We start from the raw sequence: 10,093 nt of genomic DNA, 5'->3' as shown, positions 1-10,093 counted from the left end.
TCTTTGACACCCTGTATCCAGATTGTCCCAAGAAATTCAACAGACTTCAACAGTAGCATTGAGGCACTTACCTTCAGTTATGATTGCTGGCAGAATACTTTCCAATTTATTTTTTTTTAGCACAATTCATGTTAGCTGTGCCTTCCACCCAGTATTTGGATTCCCCCACTGAAAGGCAAACAATTTCTAACTACCTGAGTCAAGGTATTATGGAAAAAGGCATCCTTAAGATTGAGCACCATGAACCATTTGTATTCCCCTTTCAGTTCTGTCAAGAGTGTGTACAGATTAGCTACTACAGAATGCATATCAGGTACTATTTTATTAATGGCCCTTAAATCTTGTACTAATTTATAACTGGCAATATTGGTGTGTTATATTCTGATTTACACTCTTTCAATAACCCATATTCTAAATTTTTTTTCTAGAAGCTTCTTCAACTTTTTCTTTGCTTCCCACTTAATAAGATATTGTTTTTGCTTTACTGGTCTGGCTTCAGGTTTGAGAGTAATCTTCACTGGTTTGGCCACTTTTGATCATCCAGGCATCTCATACCAACAGGGTTACAGCATTCTCTGCCTCCTCTGGGATTTCTTCCAACTCTTCTGATCCCTGTAGCATTAAATCTTTGCCTTGATGGCTTTTGATTCTGGTGTTTGAATTTGTTTTCCCCATTCTGGTAAGTTATTTGAGCATCCTATTTTCCCAATAAATCTTTCCCCAACAAGGGGATTGGGCATTCAGGCATATACAAATTAGTGTTTCCCCCACTGTTTTTTAAAATTTAAATAGTAATAGTTGTAAAAAAAGTCCTGTTCTCTTTCTTCCCTGTTGCACCCACAACGCTTACAGGTTCCGACATGTTTTCCTCTGCATGTATTCAGTACTGAATAAGTTGTTCCTGTATCAATTTTAAAAATTTACCTTTTAATTTCCCAGTGATAATGTAACCAGGGGCTCAGCTGAGGATTATTCCCTTGGTCCCTTTCAGGGGAATTCTTCATCTTCACTTAAGATCTTAAGCTTGATGACTTGAAGATCCGGGTTTAGGTTTTCTGTCTGATTTCCCCTGGCTTGGGGACACTCCCTTTTCCAGTGTCCCCTTTCTTTACAAATTGCCAAATACACTTCAGTCATCAAATATCACAACACAAACTGCCAAATATACTTCAGCCACTAATTAATACAAATTACCAAAGTATACTTTAGCCACCAATTATTGTAATATTCAACCAATTGTTTCCAAGTGAGGGGGGTCCTGAGTTCTAATTGCGGGTTCAAATTCTTTAGCAACTCTATCCATATCTTCCCTATAAACTCCTACCACCTTTTTCCATGACATTAAATCCACTATTAAAAATGGGGTTTTTACTGTTACTGGACCATGATTACCAACTGCCTGGTGGAGGGAAGCCATCAGAATTTCCACCTGCCACTCCCACCCTTTGCTGCAGAGCAATCATCAGCTCTAAATCCTCCTCCTCTCACCTGCATTTTAAACGCCTCTGTCCTATGCTGCATGCAGAGCAACAACTCTTCAAGCTTTTACCTTTCTTTTCCTTTTCAACTGATAAAATTAATGAATCTTGGTGGTCTTCCCACATTCCTTGTGGGAAATGAAAAAATTGAAAATTCTACATATGCTGAAGGGTTCAATCTGCAGCCTTGGAAAGAGCTTGGATTAATGTAATGATAAAGGTACACAAACATTAGGTAGAAAAAATATAAAATTATCTTCCTATAGTTATAAGTAAGAAATTATATTAAGTAAAATAGTGTGAGGTTTGAGCTGTAATAATGTGACTTATAGAGTAGGCTAGGGATCTAGAAGCTATAATAGAGGTGTGTGTATGAGTATGTGATCTGTCAGTTTATTGGCTAAGAGACAAACACAGTGCAGCAAAATTAAGCAAAGGTGAGAGGTTAATAAGTAGAAACAAGTTTTGTGTCAGCTGTCCATTGGATCAAAATGTTATTTATTGCTGTGTGAAGATGAAATCCGTGACTACCTTGAGCTATGGCTGATTTGCTCTAAATCTCATGCCTTTGAGACTGATATCTTATCAGGCTTACTTGAGCAACAAATCATCTCAAATAGCATGGTGGTCCCATCCCTTGTTTCTCATCTTGACAATTCCTTTTGCCCATATGGATGATTTCTTAGGGTGAAAACCAAATCAACATAAGGAACTTCATCCTGCTTCTTTCCCTTCTACAAAACAATATTGATAGCAATACGGTGTTATACTGTAAGGTTCCATCCTAAGGCCACTTCTCTTGATCTTCCAGTGTGTAAAATGGCCACCACTGATTACAATATTTTATAGGTTTTTCTCATGTAAGGGGATCACCCCCAATGTCTTTCCAATATTTCAAGATACATTCCAGCAACGACACCTGTGATACCTCTTTCGAGGTTTTGTTTCCCATTATAACAAATTACCATTTAGGAGCTCCTTAGAAGGGACTTTAACCCTTCCCTTTGAAGGGACTTTAACCCTTCCCATTTCCCACCTTAGGTCCCTTTAAACCAATCCCTGCATAGCTTTTGCTGCACCTTACAGGCAGGTTAACAGTTAACACCTTTAAAGTAAAGTAAAGAATACCTTTATCTTACCAGGGGTCTTGCTCTGTTTTTCTTCAGACTGGAGATCGAAGGTTCTCCATGAGACTCCCTCAATGCTGGCTGGAGGTCCTGTGATCCCTCAGTGAACAGTGAAATTCAGGAGTATGTTCCACCTGGGTTGCCAAAACTGTTACCAAATTTTTGGTAAAATAAAAAAAAAACTCCTTAGCACCAATGTAGCATTAAGGGGCAGGCATTCTTTATTCAGCTGAATGTACAAGAGGATAGCTCCTCGTAAAGCTGTGCATGCTGAGTACAGGAAAATTTCTGTTTATGTACTGTATTTTACATACGTATTCATTGACTGTCCCAGAATAAACATACATATGATAATAATTTCCCTGAAATCATTAATATATTTTCCCTCCCCTTTATGCATGCATTCTTCTGTCCTGGGGTGGTCCTCTGGTGGTTCCTAGTAGTCATTGACCCCAAAGTTATAGGTGATGTAGTCGACTTGGCAGGGCACTGAGGCTGATGAACTTACAGTTCTCCTTACACAATGGACATTGTGCAGTTCCATAGCCCAGTGGTTTTGGAAGAACAAGCATTGTATTAGCTCACCAGGTGTAGACAATTTCTCATCTGGTATAATTTTTTTTTTAATCTTCTAGTAATTCTATTTTTCCTGAAGACTGGGGGTATGTCTTGGGTACAGAGGCAAGGGAGTGGAGTTTTCAGTGCTGTTTATTCAAATATCATTTATGTCATAGTCATGGGCATGGTTTCAGCAGGGGAGATTCCATGGCTGGAACCAGAAGGGAGTTCATTTTGTCTGGCTCACTCCAGTGAAGGTATCAGCAGACCTTGGCACTGCATGCCTGGCATGTCTCCTCCCATTTCCCATCCCTCTAGGATGCTTCTGCAGGTCAGGGGGGTTGAGAAGAGGCAGTGGGGCTGCCCTTGAGCCACAGTGCTGAAGTGACAGCTCCAAACCACAGCCTGGACTGGTGGGGCTGGGGCACAGTTTTCTAAGATCATCAAGTCCAACTGTTAACCCAGCACTGCCATGTTCACCACTAAACCATGTCCCCAAGTGCCACATTTACATACCCCCTGAACACTTTCAGGGATGATGGCTTATGGATGCTAACTGTGAAGCCGGCAGCATAGTGCCTGTGAAATTGCAGGCCACATAACTTTCTCAGTCTTGCCTGAGAAAGTGTCCTGGGAAATCATGGGGAGGAATTAAAACAATCCTCAGAGATAGAGAACAGCCTTGCAGGTGCTGTTTGTCTGTTCCTTGTTTTCTTGCAAGAGAAGGTCGAGGGGTGGTGTACCCCACTGACCAATGATGGTGATATGTTAGTTTACTAACCAATAAGAGTTTCTTTTCTGTACTTTCACGTATCGGTCTATAAAAAAGATCTGAAGCAATAAACTGAGAGGAATTCTCCTGATCAACTCCCAAGAGAGTCTGTGTCATTCTTCTTGCCGTCCCTAATAGAGCGACAATGGCTCTACCACTTTCTTGGGCAGCCTGTTCCAATGCCTGACCACCCTTTCAAGTGAAGAAAATTTTCCTAATATCTAATCTAAACCTCCCCTGGTGCATCTTGAGGTCATTTCCTCTAGTCTTGTCACTTGTTACCTGGGAGAAGAGACCGACTGTGGTGGGTTTTAGCACTAGCTAAAATCACCAGAGTACTTACTCATTTCTTGCTGTGAGATATGGATTAGGAGAAGGGCAAAACAGGCTTAAAACTTAAAAGGAGTAAAGAAACTTTATTAACAGGTCTACAAGAATAAGAAATCAGAATAAAACATCCAGAAACCTTTCCTCCCCCTACCCAACTTTTCTTTTCCCAACTGACACCGCAGAAACAAAATTTGGGATATTAAAACAGTACCAACTATACAATAGTCTTTTCATCAGTATTTGTAGGGAGAGGAATTTTCTCTTGTCATGCCATGGAAAGTTCTCCACAAGAAACAGTTCTATTGTGGCTTTTCATTTCTATGAATAGCAGCCGCCTGGGCATAAATTCTGCCATCCTGCCATCTCCTCCCGTTTTCACAGCCCTCCTAGAGGTGTGTCTATGGGCCATGAACTCAAGGAGTATTATTTTAAGGATGAGTTATTCAAAGGCAAAGGTTCTCTCCATCTGTCTCTGTGATTATCTCTGGGAACAGAGGTTTTCTTCTTCTCTCCCTGGGGGCAAAGGGTCTTCATCACTCTCATCTCTCTCTCTCTCTGTTCAAGCATCTCATGGGATCACAGCTACTCCACCATCTGCTTAGCTTCATCAATGGATACCTCTGCTCAGATCTACAGCTTGAATACTTCATTCCCCCAATACTCTTTCATGAATTAAAGAAGTTATTTTCAGAACATTATTATCCATCTGCATGGCCCTACTAAAAGAATATTTCAGTCTATTAGAGCATCTCATTCTCCTTCCATCTGAGGCTTGACTCCTTCTTTTACTGACCTTGATGTTTCATGTTGTCTTTATATGTGTCACTCCATTCTTTTCTTTCCCTGCAGAGAGGGACAAGGTCTGCAGGTCTCATCTGTGCACTGAAAGGGTTAAATCTTGCTGAGGCCGCAGCAGGTAGTTACGGTGTCGGATTTCAGGCCCTGCTGGTGCCTCTCTCATCCTGGCAACAGCTGAGAGAGGTGGACAATCCTCGGCTCTATGCGGGCTGGGGGGGGGGGCTGCAATCTCCCACCCGGGAGCCACTGGGGTTTGGCCCAGCCCCTCCCCCCCGAGGCCATACAGGCCGTGGGGGAGCGAGGCCAGCCACACCAGAGTTCTGCTACCTTTCAAGGCCGGAAAGAAAGAGGAAGAAATTCCCGGGCTTGGGTTTTTAAAAGGTGATATTCACAGAGGTGAACCTACTTTTCAGTGGTGCAAAATGCTGTCAGTTCTCAGAACTGGCCAGCTATTGGCCTGATCTCAGACACAGAAGAAACTCCCAGCAGTTTCTCTCAAAGAAATCACTTTCGTGGGTGGTTCTTATTGCTTTCCCTAAATGTCAAACTACCACACTGACCCTCACCTTGCTACAACCTCCTTTCAGGTATGAGCTGATTTATTGCAAATAATATTTATCTGTAAAGGACTACTTTTGACCTGCACCAAAACCATCTGTATTTTGACCAGTTAGCCCAAACAGAGATGGAAAGAGGAGAAAGATGGCTATGCAATAAAAGGCATTTTGCCTGAATTGTAGATGTCCTGGATTCAACTGCTACCTCTGCAAGATTTTCAGCAGAACATAGATCACCTCTTTTATGCTGCTCCTATCCCTTCCCATCTATGTAATAAAATAATAATGCTTATTTTTAATTGTTTTTCATGGCATGAATTACAAAATGCATTGTTCCTCAGGAAGGCAATAAAAATGCTCACAAATCAGCTTGATTCAGGAGTCAATGTGTAAGTAAATTCAGTAATGGGAAATGCTCAGATGTTACAGAAATAAAAATATCGAGAGACTGATGAGGATCTAAGAGGGTTTTTGCCATCTGTAATTGCCCAGATGCCACAGCTACTTTGCTCTTTCCATTACCTTTTTCCTGACACAGGAATTCCATCAATTCAGTCACTTTGAATTTCTTATTCAGCCCACTATTTTATTGTAATATGTGTAAAATTGCATCAAATAAGTGCTACCATCCAGCTTGAAAATAAAAGAAATATCTGAGTCCAAATTTCCTGGAAAGTGAGATTTTAAATAATCTGGACAGCTCTCTAACACTTTCATTTTTTGTAAGGCATATGCCACCTTTAGGGAGTGAACAGCAGAGGAACAAGTTCAGCTGTGAAATTGGCCAACAACTCACCAATGTGCAACTCCAGAAGCTCCGCGTCTCCCAGATGTTTGCAGTGCTTGATAGCAAAATTATATTGAGGGGTCCTAGAGGGACCCCCTTCCCTTTCCTGCAGCTGCGCACCACAAGACATGAGAACAGCTCATCTCTCCCTCCTGCAACTCCAGGACTGAGTGATGGCCCTTCTCTGTCCACCTGGCAGTTTTAAAGGGACTCAAAATCTTTGCTCTTTACCCTTTGTATAAGCATTTTATGGCTCACTTGATAATAAATAACTAAAAAGAAGAGGAAGGAAGGTGAGAGGTGACAGATGGATGGCCAGATGGAAGACTCACATAACATTTATTTCTTTGGCAGCCTAAACCAACCTCCAAGCCAGCAGTGAAAAACAGTTTTGAGGTCCAGCCCAGCTGTGATGCAATGTGACAGCACAGAGAGACAGGTGGCAATTGTGGCATAACAGGGCATCAACAAGCCCATGGTGCCATCCCAAAGCTCAGCTGGGATCTACATTGCTGCTCATCAATGCACTAAGAGCTCAAACAATGTCTTTCAGGAGTGAGATGACAAAATCTGATGTGGAAGAGCAGCAGTTTAAACAGGTAAGGATGTGTTTAACATAAAGGCAAGGCAATGCCTATACAAGATAAGAGATTTATATGTGTTAGTTTCCTCTCCCTGTCTCATAGAAATGTCTGGTTTAATAAGGTCTGTGAATCTGCAGCACAGTAAGCAAAATCATCCTGGAGCTGGAAAACTTCAGGTGCCCTGTGTGTGATGCGTGCTGCACACCAGGGTAACTCAAGGACAGTGCTTTTAAGAGAAAGATTTGCAGTTACTTTGACCTTGCATGCACTTAAAAATAAGCCATATGACTGTGCTCAGCATATAAATATTTTGTGGAGATGTAATTTTTAACAGTAAGTTTCTCACAATCAGCAGATGACCCAGCCATTACTTCCAACATAAGCAGGCAGGCTCAGCATCCCACCATGCATAAACCTTTGGGAGCTCATGAAAGGCATATCTATTACTGCTGAGACAGATCTGGGGCTCTGTTCATATATAACTCAGTAAAATTCCACATAAACTCACTAGACTTGTCCTGTGGACATGCTAGTTTTAGGAAGACAGGTACACTGGACATCTGCTCCCAACCTGCCACTCCTATTCCACATCAGGTTGAATGAGTTAAACCCCAAGGGATTTGGGCTACAAGGCACTAATTCCTCTTTCTTTCATATAAATTTCCTACAACTTCCTAAGCTACAAATGGGGCAGAGGTAAGATGGAAAGAATGTTTTCTTCTGTGCTGGGGGGAAGAGAGTGTTTTGCCGGTGGACAGGGTCAGCACAAAAGACACAGATACCAACTTAAGGAATAAGTGTAATTTACTATAATGCAGAACTGCAAAGAATTACAAAAGGATAAGCTAAGCAATGCACCTAATCATTACTACAAAAGATTGCCTATAGTGATTTAGAAAGATACATCACCAGTTACCCTAGTATTTAACTATCTTCCAGGGCTGCACATCAACTGGGGGAAGCTGTCACAGCAAAGGACTGGAGAACCACTCTCAGCAACTGGGAAATCCTGCAGGTGCATCCACCTACAGGCAAAGAGGCTTCTCTGACTTTGCTGTGAGAAGGTCCTGTTTTTATACTGTTGAATAAACAAGCTACCATAACTTCTAGTGCAGGAACATATAGTTTCATTCTCCTATTGGGTTTCTCCCAAAGCCTGGACAGGGCTCAAGGAGGAAACAAGGGAGTTGTCTTTGATCCTATACCCCCAAACAAGGCCAGATGTGGCCTTATCCAGTTTCTAAATATGAAAAGGTAAATACATGTTTTGCCAATGAGAGGATACATATATTATATTGCTAATAGTTGTTGCAGCTGAATCCAGGGGTCTGTTTGACCCCCAGCTCTGCCAGCAACAATCCCAGATAGACGTCCTAAGAAGGAGCAGCCGTCCGGGGAGTTCCAGGCAGTTTCCAGCCAGGGGTAACCCCTAGAAGTGTGGCCAGAGGCTTCAAGTGATCAGCTCTTTTAGAAGTGATTTCTGCTCTTGCAGTGATCAGCTCAGATCAGCCTAGCCAGCACCGTTTGTGGGTTACCCCAGATGACGCGTAGACATGAGATGGGAGACCATGTGGTGTTCTGTCAGAGTTCTTTAATGCAGACTTCAGTGGAGGGGGCCAGTGATGATCTACCACTGAACTGGGCAAAAGCTGGGGTTTTTGTAGGGAAGGGGAGAATTGGGAAAAGGGCCAATAGTCTGAGACCGGGATAAAATGACCAATAGTTAACCAGGAGATAACATGGGGTCCCAAAGCAGGAAGGGGTCCACAGCTTCGTCACCATGACTAAGTAGTTTTGTCTTATCTTAGGGGGCAGATCTCCAGGGAGGAGGCTGTCAGAGGACTGGACTTCCTCCACAAATAGTACTTCATTAATGAGTGGATACATATAACATTTGGTTGGAAGGTTCATCTAGAGGTCAAATTTGGCTCAGGGTCTGTTGTTCAGGCCTTGGTACTTCAGGGAGTCATAGAAAATAGAAAACAATTACATTTCATTAGACTGTAATATGTGGCAAAACAATGGTCTCACTAAAACAGTGGGGGAAAATGGTATTGCACCCTAGTCCTGACTAACACCTGCCCCCAAAGAATCCTACTCATTATGTCTATAGCAGCAGATCCACAATATCCAGCATTTCTCTCCCGAAAGTCCACACCAAGTCTAGGGAGGGGACAGGACAGTGCTGCAGAGGTCTCAACTCTGTTATACAAAATATAATACAACCACTGAAAAACTCACTGTCCCAGTGAGGGGATTTGCTGCCCATCCAGCAGGTCCAAAACTCAAAAGACTGATGGACACCAGAGACACAAAACACCAAAGGGCTTCTTTTTGAAATCTGCTCTCCTGGGTTCATTGGTTTTTAGAAGTGAAATTACAGCTGTTTCTAAACTGCAGGAGACTGAAGCAGTGACTCTACTTAGTCCTTGTCCTGGGGTGCCCAAGACAGTCCTAAAGAGAAAGAATTAAAGATTTCATTGACTATTGGAATGGCCAGACACAAAAATGGCAAAAGTCTTTAAACCCAAAAATTTAAGCCCTAGTTCAAAATCCCAGTATGAATTCATATTTCATGACAGTTTATGCCATTTTGTATTTTTAACTTTGATTGATAATCCCGTCTGTCTTTTAAACCTTCTCTGGCAATTATTGCATTTTGGTGAATGCTAACCAAATTTGTCAAGAGATTAAGGATCTCAAATAAAGGAAGTCAACACGAGTTTAATGAAAATCAGTTCTTGGGTGCAGTGTCCTCACTGGTCAAAATACAGGAACTTAACGACTCTTTACTCAGAGGGTAGTAAAACACTAGCGCAGGTTTCCCAGAGAAGCTGTGGATGCCCCATCCCTGGAAGTGTTCAAAGCCAGGTTGAATGGAGCTCTGAGCAACTTGGTTTAATGGAAGGTTCCCTGGCCATGGCAAGGGGCTCGGAATGGAATGATCTTTAAGGTTCCTCCCAACCCCAACCATTCTATGATTCTATGACTCATGAGCCTGATGTATGGGCTTAGTACCAAAAACATGCTCCTCTATCAGCTGCCTCTTGGTACGTGGTACTCAGGGGCATCAGAAGTTGTGAGGCTGATGGCATTTATACC

The sequence above is a fragment of the Pseudopodoces humilis genome, chromosome 12 (assembly GCF_049639895.1).
Source record: "Pseudopodoces humilis isolate 2021_Gansu_Grassland_sample_001 chromosome 12, ASM4963989v1, whole genome shotgun sequence".
Classification (NCBI taxonomy): domain Eukaryota; kingdom Metazoa; phylum Chordata; class Aves; order Passeriformes; family Paridae; genus Pseudopodoces; species Pseudopodoces humilis.
The sequence above is the reverse complement of the archived record's forward strand: the minus strand, read 5'-3'. Positions refer to the sequence as shown.